This window comes from Quercus robur, chromosome 2, assembly GCF_932294415.1.
Source record: "Quercus robur chromosome 2, dhQueRobu3.1, whole genome shotgun sequence".
NCBI lineage: Eukaryota > Viridiplantae > Streptophyta > Magnoliopsida > Fagales > Fagaceae > Quercus > Quercus robur.
This window is the reverse complement of record NC_065535.1, coordinates 37602250-37612241: the sequence shown is the minus strand read 5'-3', so window position 1 is coordinate 37612241 and position 9992 is coordinate 37602250.

Sequence of the window (9992 nt, the reverse complement as noted above, 5' to 3'; positions counted from 1 at the left end):
AAGGAGGGAATTATCTGTTTTGATTGCGGCATCAAAATTGATCTTTGGCAAGCCAAAGGGCGGAGGAGACCATGAACTATGAGATGGTTTTGTGTTTTGAATGTATGAGAAGACCCATGCTTGCTTTCGGAAGAGAAATTTTTATGTCTCGTGTGAGTAAATAGGGGGAGGGGTGTGGTTGTGGCCTTGTAAGTGACTCTTATTTAACTTGTTTCTATGTAACCAAATTTGGTCACATGCAACAGCCGAAAAGAGCAAGAATTTTGGAGTCTTTTCAAGAGAAAAGCGATTGGGTAAGGGGGCATTGTGTGTGTTAGAAATATTAAAATCTGTAGTATTGTATTTCATAATGAAAGAATATACGTGAGTGTCTTTATATAGGAGGCATATGTGTGCAGTACAAATAAATGTGTGCAATACAAGTAAGAGTGTAGTACAAGAATATGTGCTATATAAGTAATCTAGCTGGGCCTAAAGCCCATAACATTATACACGTTAACAGCCTCTCTCAAACTCAAGGTGGATGTGAGACCAACTTGAAGTTGTCAACTAAATCACGAAGGCGTCCTTTAGGATGTGACTTGGTGAAGATATCTGCAAGTTGATCTTTGGAGGAGACTGAGAAGAGCTTGAGAGCACCATGGACAAGATGATAACGAATAAAATAACAATTAATCTCGATGTGTTTAGTCTGTTTATGGAAGACATCATTGTGAGCAATATGAATGGCACTCTAATTGTCACAATAAAGAGGAGTAGCAGAGGATGTGGACACATTTAAATCCTTAAGAAGCCATCGTAGCCAAAGGAGCTCAGATGTGGTATTAGCAAGGGCACGATATTCTGCTTCAGTACTGGAGCAAGCCACAAAGGTTTGTTTCTTACTTCGTCAAGAAATCAGAGAAGAACTAAGGAGAAAGTAATAACCCGTAGTAGACCTGCGATTAGTAGGTCTTTTGCCCAATCAGCATCAGAGAATGCACGGAGTACAAGAGGAGACTAAGCTGAGTAGAAAAAGCCATGGAAGAGAGTGCCCTTCAAGTATTGAAGAATGCGCCGAACAGCAGTATAATGAGTTGATCGTGGAGCAGACAGATATTGGTTCACTTGATGAACATCATAGGAAATGTCTAGATGAGTAACTGTGAGATAAACTAGACTGCCAACTAATTGTCTATAAAGAGAAGGATTAAACAATGGTTTTCCCCCCGAGGGTGTCAGATGTGCATTAAATTCAACTGGAGTGTTAACAGTCTTGTTGTTAATGAGTCCAACTCGAGACAAAAGGTCAGAAGCATACTTGGCTTGAGTAATATAAAGATCATCTGTGGAATGAGTGATTTCAAGACTCAAGAAATAGTTGAGATGTCCAAGACCTTTCATTTTAAACTGCTGACTGAGAAAATCCTTGAGTTCTTGAATGTCACTGAGGTCATCACCAGTTATGATCATATCATCCACATATAGGAGAAGCAAAATTTTGCCTTTATCAGTGCGACGAAGAAATAAGGCAGAATCATAAGGACTGGCAGTGTAATCTAAGTGAAAGATAGTGGAGCTAAACTTGGCAAACCAAGCTCGTGGAGCTTGTTTAAGGCCATAAAGTGCACGTCGAATGCGACAAATCTTGTTTGATTCAACAGAGAGACCAAAAGGAGGTTACATATAGACTTCTTTACTCAGATCCCCATTAAGGAAAACATTTTTAACATTCATTTGAAAAAGATCCTATTTACTATCAGAGACAACAACTAAGAGGGCACGAACAGATGAGATACGAGCAACTGAAGCAAAGGTTTATTCATAATCAATCTCATACTCCTGTGTAAAACATTTTGCAACAAGACGAGCCTTGTAGTGCTCAATGGACCCATCAGAGCGAGTCTTGATCTTATAGATCCACTTACAACGAACCACAGGCTGTCTAGAAGGGAGAGTAACCAGATCACAGGTATGGTTTTTAGTTAATGCATCAAATTCCTTTTTCATTGCAATCTGCCATAAAGGGTCAGTGGAGGTCTCACGATAGGTGTGAGGCTCATGGAGTGTAGTAAGGGCAGTGTAACAACGATAGTCAGGTAAATGTGTTGGAATGGATTTTACTTGGGTTGAGTGGCGAGGTGGAATGTCTTGAGGAGGATCTCTAAGCAAAATAGGAGTATGGGACCCAGGCTTAAGGTGGGATAGCTCGTCATCAACCTGTTCATTTTCGACCTGTCTAGGAGAAGCATAAAAAATATTTGGAGGTTGGATAAAGAAGTCCAAAGGAGGATCAAGAGTATTTGTAGAAGGAACATGAGACTTATCTAGAAAAATTTCTAAACAGAGGAGGTAGCTAGGGAAGAACGAAAGTGAGAGAGTTCAACAAACAAGCAGTGTTCCCAAAAAACAACATTACGGGAAACACGAAGACGATGAGAGATAGGATCATAACACCGATACCCTTTTTAAGTTTCACCATAACCAAGGAAACAACAAAGTCTAGATCGAGGTTCAAGTTTGTTGTGCTCATGAGGCTGAAGAAGAACGAAACAAGCAGATCCAAAGGAGCGAAGGTGATGATAGTCAGGGGGTGATCCAAAAAGGCGCTTTTACGGAGTCTGATTATGGATGACAACGCTTGAAATGCAATTAATAGCATGAACAACATGAAGAGCAGCTTCACCCCAAAATGGGGCAGAAACTTTGGCAGAAAGAAGAAGAGCACAAATAGTGTCAAGAATATGAAGACATTTTCTTTTGGCTCGACCATTTTGCTGAGAGGTACCTAGACAAGTTAGATGATGTACAGTGCCATATGAATGTAACAGAGCTTAAAAAGCATATTGAGTATATTTAAGAGCATTATCAGATCGAAAAGTTTTGATACGTTTGGAGAATTGTGTTTCAACCATTTTTGCAAAGTTACTGTATATTGGTAAATTTTCATAACGAGATTTCATAGGAAAGATCCAACTATAACGAGAATAATCATCAATAAAAAAAAAAAAAAAACAGAATATCGAGATTCACCAATACTAGCAACAGGAGAAGGTCCCCAAATATCAGAATGAATTAACTAAAAAATACTATTAGAGATAGATTCACTGTTATTGAAAGGCAAAGCTGGCTATTTTCCTAACTGGCATGAAGTACAATCAAAATTTTTTTTGGACATAGAACCCAACAGACCCTTAGAAGTTAACTGTTGTACCTGAGAAGATAGTGCATGACCAAGACGAGAATGCCAAAGTGCGAGAGAAGGTAAGGAAGAAACTGCAGTAGTTGTAGCAACAACAGAAACAGGAGCAACAGGTGGAAGATGAAGATTGTCCTTAGGAAACATACGCCTAACTCTAGGACCGGTCCCAAGCTCTTGTCCTGTCCTCGAATCCTGCACAATACACCCAGAATAGTAAAAAATAAGGCGGTATCCTAGTTCAACTAATTGTCCCACAGAGCACAAATTATAGGATAGGTCAGGTACATGGAAGACCCTAGGAACAGAGAAGTTGGAGGTCGAAACAAAACCTAGACTATTCCCATGCATGGAGGAACCATCAGCTATATGAATATTAAGAGGATGTGATACAAGGTCAAGTTTGGAGAATAAGGATGAGTGAGGTGTCATGTGATTGCAACAGGCAGAATCAAAAAGCCAAGTTTGAGACTTATTGTGTAGAATAGAGAGAGCTTGAAAAGAGATGCATTACTAGCCATACGAATAGCTTGAGCTATGATATTCTATAGTTCAATGGGGGGAGAGGTTGATAATGGATCCAGAAGACTAGGACTCAGTTGAAATGGAAGGCATCGGCAGAGTAGGCTCAGTATTAGCAACAATAGCAGTAGATTTGTTGCAATGGTAACAAGTCTCAATGGTGTGGCCAGGATGCTTGCAATAGTTATAGAACTTTTTGTTGGTTTTCTTGCAACGATTGCTAGAGTCAGAGGAATCACCTGATTGCTGAGGTTGCTTTATGGATGGAGAAGGAGTAATAGCCAAACCATTGAGCTTATTCTGGGCTTGAAGGGTTACAAGACGAGCTTCTTCTCTAACCAACTCATTTAACAGCAGTATCAAGAGAAGGAGGAGGACTGCGATTAAGAAGCTGATCTCGGATGGGCTCAAAGTCCTTATGAAGTGACATAAGGAATTCATAGAGACGAAATTCATCTCTAATGGTAGCATATTGCTAAGCATCCTTTGAGCATGCCCAAGTTGGATCAGAAAGGTCAATTTCATCCCAAATGAAGCGAAGTTGGTCATAGTAGTCATTGATGGATTGCTCTGGTTCTTGCCTGAGTTAATGCAATTCAACCACTAATTGACATTTCATGGATCTATGAGTAGTGGAGTACCTTTCGGCCAACATATCTCATGCTGATTTTGCATCATTAAAGCTGCCTAATAGATTGGAGATGGAGGGAATGGAAGTGTTCTGAATTTGTGTGAGGATTATGTGGTTGTGACTATCCCATTCAATCATGCGACTGAGGAAGGCAGCATCTTCTTCACTTGCCCCCTTGACAGGAGTAGTGATTGTACTAGTACAGTATTGCCATAGCATGTGACCCATAAGAAAACTACGCATAGCTTGAGACCAAGATAAGTAATTCTTATTCCCTTCCAATATAGTATTGATGGGGCGAGGAAGAAAAACATCATTTTTATCCATTTAGAGACACAATATGCAAAAATAGACTGTAAAAATGAAATCTACACGAAAAACTAGGTAAGGAGAACCTAGACTACAAAAGTCAACCTTAGAGAAAAGTCAACGGTCAAAGTCAACGACCTGGTCAAAGTCAATTGGTAAACAGTCAAAGTCAACGAGGTCAACAATCAGTAGAGATGACGTCAATAAGATGACATGGCGCTGACATCAGCAGATGACTGGATGCTGACGTAAGCTAGGGCTGACATGGCACTGATGACATCACGAGTGATGTCAGCCTAGAGCTAATGACGGTGCGTGGGGTGCATGAGCTTTGACGCAAAATCTTTGGGCAGCGCGTGCGGTCTCCAATGGCTACGAGGCTTCCACCAACATGTAAATTGGCGCAAGACGATCTCAATGATACCTGCAGAAACGTAATCAGAGCAATATTCATGGCGGTGATGACATGTGTAGTGGTCTATGCGATGTAGGACTCCTCAACGACAGCAGTTGCAAGCCCGGAACCTAAAGACAATGACTGGAAGACGTCGGAGGTTCAACGGCAAGAGGCTGCGGCAACTGTTGCGATGGCAGAAGCGATGCTGAGAATAGAGTAACACCAATAAGACAAGACTGCTAAGAAAAGGTCCATGCAGTGTTGATGCGACTTCTAATGGTGGCATGACTATACTGGAGAGTTTTGACGGCAGCAGTAGGAAGCCAAAGAAGATGAACGCAGTGAAAAAAAAACACCAAGGAAGACAAAGATTGCTCTTAAATATATCGCAAGGACAGAAAACCATGGTCACATGAAGGTAGCTCTGATACCATGTTAGAAATACTAAAATATTTAGTATTGTATTTCATAATGAAAGAATATACATGAGTACCTTTATATAGGAGACATATGTGTGCAGTATAAGTAAGAGTGTAGTACAAGAATGTGCTATACAAGTAATCTAGCTGGGCCTAAAGCCCACAACATTATACATGTTAACAATGTGAATAGGTGAAAAGTTGTCTCTTCTTCAACATTACATAAGATACAAAATTTGTCTATGGATGTGGTTTGAGCTGCTAAGGGAGAACATCCCAGGAAATCTTATATAACATCAATTTAAATCTAATACAAAATTTTGCATTCCTAATGGCATTCCAATTTTTGTTTGTGAGTGAGCTATTGGAGTCAAGATTTGGATTTTGGTATGAGATAAGCCAATTTTGTTGTGAATTTCCTTGAGCTATTTGGAACCCAAATGTGTTCGTATGAGGATAGGTGGATTTTGAAAAAATTCATAGTTTTTTATGTATCAAAATTTGAGGAAATTCCCTCTGTCACATTGGAGGGAGATAGAATTAATTAGGTCTGAAACTCTATGGATGCCATGGTCATTTTGTGTAGGGGCAGTGGGGGTGAAGCCTTCAAGCATTGGTATCCATGGGTGATCCCAAACAGGTGCGTCTCCCATTCCCTAGAATATAGAATTCCTTTCCATTGCCATTAACAACTTGTAACTTGGTATGAATGGGGTGTGCCTTTCAAGTATTTTTTTTTCATTAAAGGGGATGCCCATGTTCCACCCAAGTTTGGCATTGAGAGCTTTGCTAGTGTCTGTTGTCCTGTGGAGTCCTAGACCACCAAGGTTTTTAGGCTTACATATGGGAGACCAAGATTTAAGGCACATTGGTTTTTTTCTCATGTTGGAACCTAGCTACCAAAAGTTTTTAAGAGTGGAGTCAATTTTGGAGCATAGGATTTTGGGATTGAGTAGTATTTATTATACACAAATTGTAACTTGAAGCCTTTGGAATTTAATTTAAAATTTAAAATTTTATTATCTCATAAAAAATTAAATATTGTAGTATCTCTTTTTTTTGATCACCAATATTGTAGTATCTCTTAAGTGGTTATAACACAATAATATATTAATATTTAAGGCATGTGACTAAGGAAAATTTATTGTGAAATCCAAAATAAAATACTTATTTGGTATGATTATTAAATTTTTTCTAAATATTTTTAGATTTTGTCTACCTTTTTTTTTTTTTTTGAGAAGAAGGTTTTGTCAAGAATGCACTTTTTGGAATGTGTGTGTGTGTTTTTATTTATGATCTTTTGGAATGTGTGTTTAAGAAGGTTAGTTTTTATAATTTTCCTGAGTCCTCAAATATTGTTTTCTTCCATTTATTGTTATTTTTTCTTATTTTGTTATTTATTTATTTTTTGAGATAGGAAAAAGTGCAAAATCACAAGAGATGTTAGTTGAAAAGAAAATTAAGTTCTTCTAGAAATTAATTGGAACGATAATTTCCTAAATGATTCTTCATGTTGTATTGCTTTGTTATTTGTGGGTCAATATATAAAATAAAAATTATCTCATAAAAGACTAAGAATATATTATAAATAACATATAAATACTTGATTTTTATTTTAATTTTTTTTATATAAAATATATAGATTTCAATCACTCAATAATATATAACTTATTTAATTTTATAAGAAAGATAGTATCTCAACAAAACTTATTATATTGAAAATTTTGAATTAAGAATTTTCTTGTTATTTTGGTTAGTTATCACTCACAAAATATTAAAAAATTACTCATATTTCCAAGAATAACAATCACATACATAACTATGCGTACGTGTGTGTGATTTGTTGATCCTAGAAGTTGATCCACCCCCTAAGAGACGATTTCTAGCTCCATTCCCACTCATATAAATCTCAGCTTATTTGCAATAAGATTTATCTAAATCCCTCTCTCTTTTTTCTTTCCTTTTATTTTGTGGAAAAGGTTTCACAACATGTTTTAGATTTCATAACTGGTAACCTAACGAAATTGCCAGACTTGACACCACCTAAACCAAAACCAACTCGATTTGAGCAGGTAGGTGGTCAATGGAAGATCTCTGGCATCAGAAACCAAGGAGTGCAAGTCAAGTGATGGTTTTGGGCTTTGAAACCAAACGGAAACCAAACCGACCAAATCCAAGCTCACTAGAAATTGTCATCCCCTTTAATGCTCGCCCTCCCTCTCTCTTAGTCTCAAATATGTCAAGATCCGACGAGATCTAGTCGAGATACATCAAGGTTTGGACCATATCGGATGACGCCCCTCTCAGCCATTACTTCGTTGGTCTCAAATTCGACTGTTGTCCACCCAAAACAAAAACTACTTGACTTGTGGTTAGTGGCGGTTGGCGGCATGTTTATTATTTCTCCACCCAATCAGGTTAGGTCGGTTGCAAGTTGAGCCTAAACCCGATCCAACCCAACTTGTGGATATCCCTACTTTGCATGGTGACCTCAATGGTTTTGTACGGGACAATTTTGCCCATGCCAATAGTAGAATTCACAAGTTTACAGTGCTTAGTTAAAGAAAGAGAGAGAGAGAGAAGGATATGGATGTTTGCATCGTCTCCCTTCCCCTTATTTCTTGATTCTTCTTTGCCAAAGAGAAACATTGTTTATTGTAGCTTTTTTTTATGTTGTCTTTTTTTAGAATTAATTTTTTTTGGGACTTTACTTTACAAAGTTAACGCAAAATTTAAGAAAATTTAAAAACTACTCATTTACTTAAGGGTTCTGTTAGTGGATTGATGACATAACATTATCTGGATTATTTATTATAAAAAGGAGGGTCAAGATTAAAGTAACTCTATTTGGTAGAGTACTTAGGAATTCTAAAAGATTTCGGTCCGTTAAAGGGTCTAGGGTTTTGAGTGTGTAAGGGTTAGAATGGTTCTTAAGGTGCTTGATAAGAAATATTTATGAGAAGGGAATTATGATTTGGAAAAAAATGATAACCAAGGTTTTTGTTATGCATGAGAATAATAATTAAAGCTTACCGAAACATACTAAAACCACAACAATAAAATGTAAAAAATGCAGGAGAGAGAGAGAGAGAGAGAGAGAGAGAGAGAAAAGGGGAAAACGTATTGATCCAATCCTTGTAGCAAAAGATATGTGGCATGAGGTATAAACAAGAGTGCGAGTGAGTCTTCTTGGCGCTTGGCGTGCTCCTAATGGCTTAAATAGAAATCTGAAGATCTGCTTATCTTTCAGCCATTGTTTGGTGAGATGAGCATGTAAGAGAAGTTCAAAAAAATTAGGAGATTGCAATTAGAGGAAGCAAGGAAGTTGAAGAAAATAGAGTGGAAGAATTCGAAGAAGGCAAATAGAAGGGAAGCAAACAGTTAGTCAGGAAGGAGAAAATAAACGAAAGAAAAGTGGGAAAGTTTAAAAGACTTGGTCTCATAGTTATCAATATAGTACAATACGTGATATGTATGGTGTACAAAAGGTTTTGTATCAGATGCACTTTAAAATGAGTTTTATTATTAAAATTTGTACTTTTATTTGAATAAAAGACTTGATTTTAATATAAAATTATTAGGTTACTTAATTGAGCCCAATAAAATAACATGTCCATTAGTTTTTTTTTTTTTTTTTTTCCTACAAAATTTGGATTACACACTTGTCACTTCACTTTTATATTTTGCAAATTCCTTTCTATACTATGAATAAAATATTAAATGACAATATAATTATTTTTATTTTTATTTTTGTCATTATTATTATAAGTCTAAGAAGTCATAATACAAAGAAGAAATAAAAAATATATATTATTAAAATAAAAAGAACAAAAAGAGATAGAATATGTTGTTGATGATAAAGAAAATTTTAATGAAGAAATAAATTGGCAAGATGATGAACATAATGATAACATTAACTAAGATGAAGTGATTGGGTAAGATGATGAAAGGAAATTATTATTTTGGGTCATTTGTCATGCATTATTACTTTCAAGTTTAATCAATTTGAATATGTATGTTATAAACACATGTTAATTTGATTTATTTAGCTTATTAAATATTATTACATAAGTAATGATTTAATTAGTCATTAGCGGAATATATTTTGGATTTACAATGAATATACCATTTATTTATGTATATCTATAATTTTTTATAAATTTTATTAATTGTTTTTATTTCTTACTATACATGATACATAATACAGAAAAATAAAAAATCGTTCACAATACAATTTACGTTTTGACAACTATGCTTGTCCTAGTTTAGTTAGAGTTGGAAAAACTCTAAGTTACATTTAGTTCAAGACTAAGGCAACAAAAAAAGTTCAAAAACATCAAGAATAACTCAAGCCAAAAACAAAAAACAAATTATAAAATTCAAGAAAACTTAAAAAGTTTAGAAAAATTGAAAAGTTGAAAAATGCTAAAAATTCAAAAGGTTCAAAGACTTGGAAAAATTCTAATAAAAATTCAAGAAATTCAAACAAAATCCAAGGAAAAATGAGAAAGAATGCAAGAAAGATTCAAAAAGAAA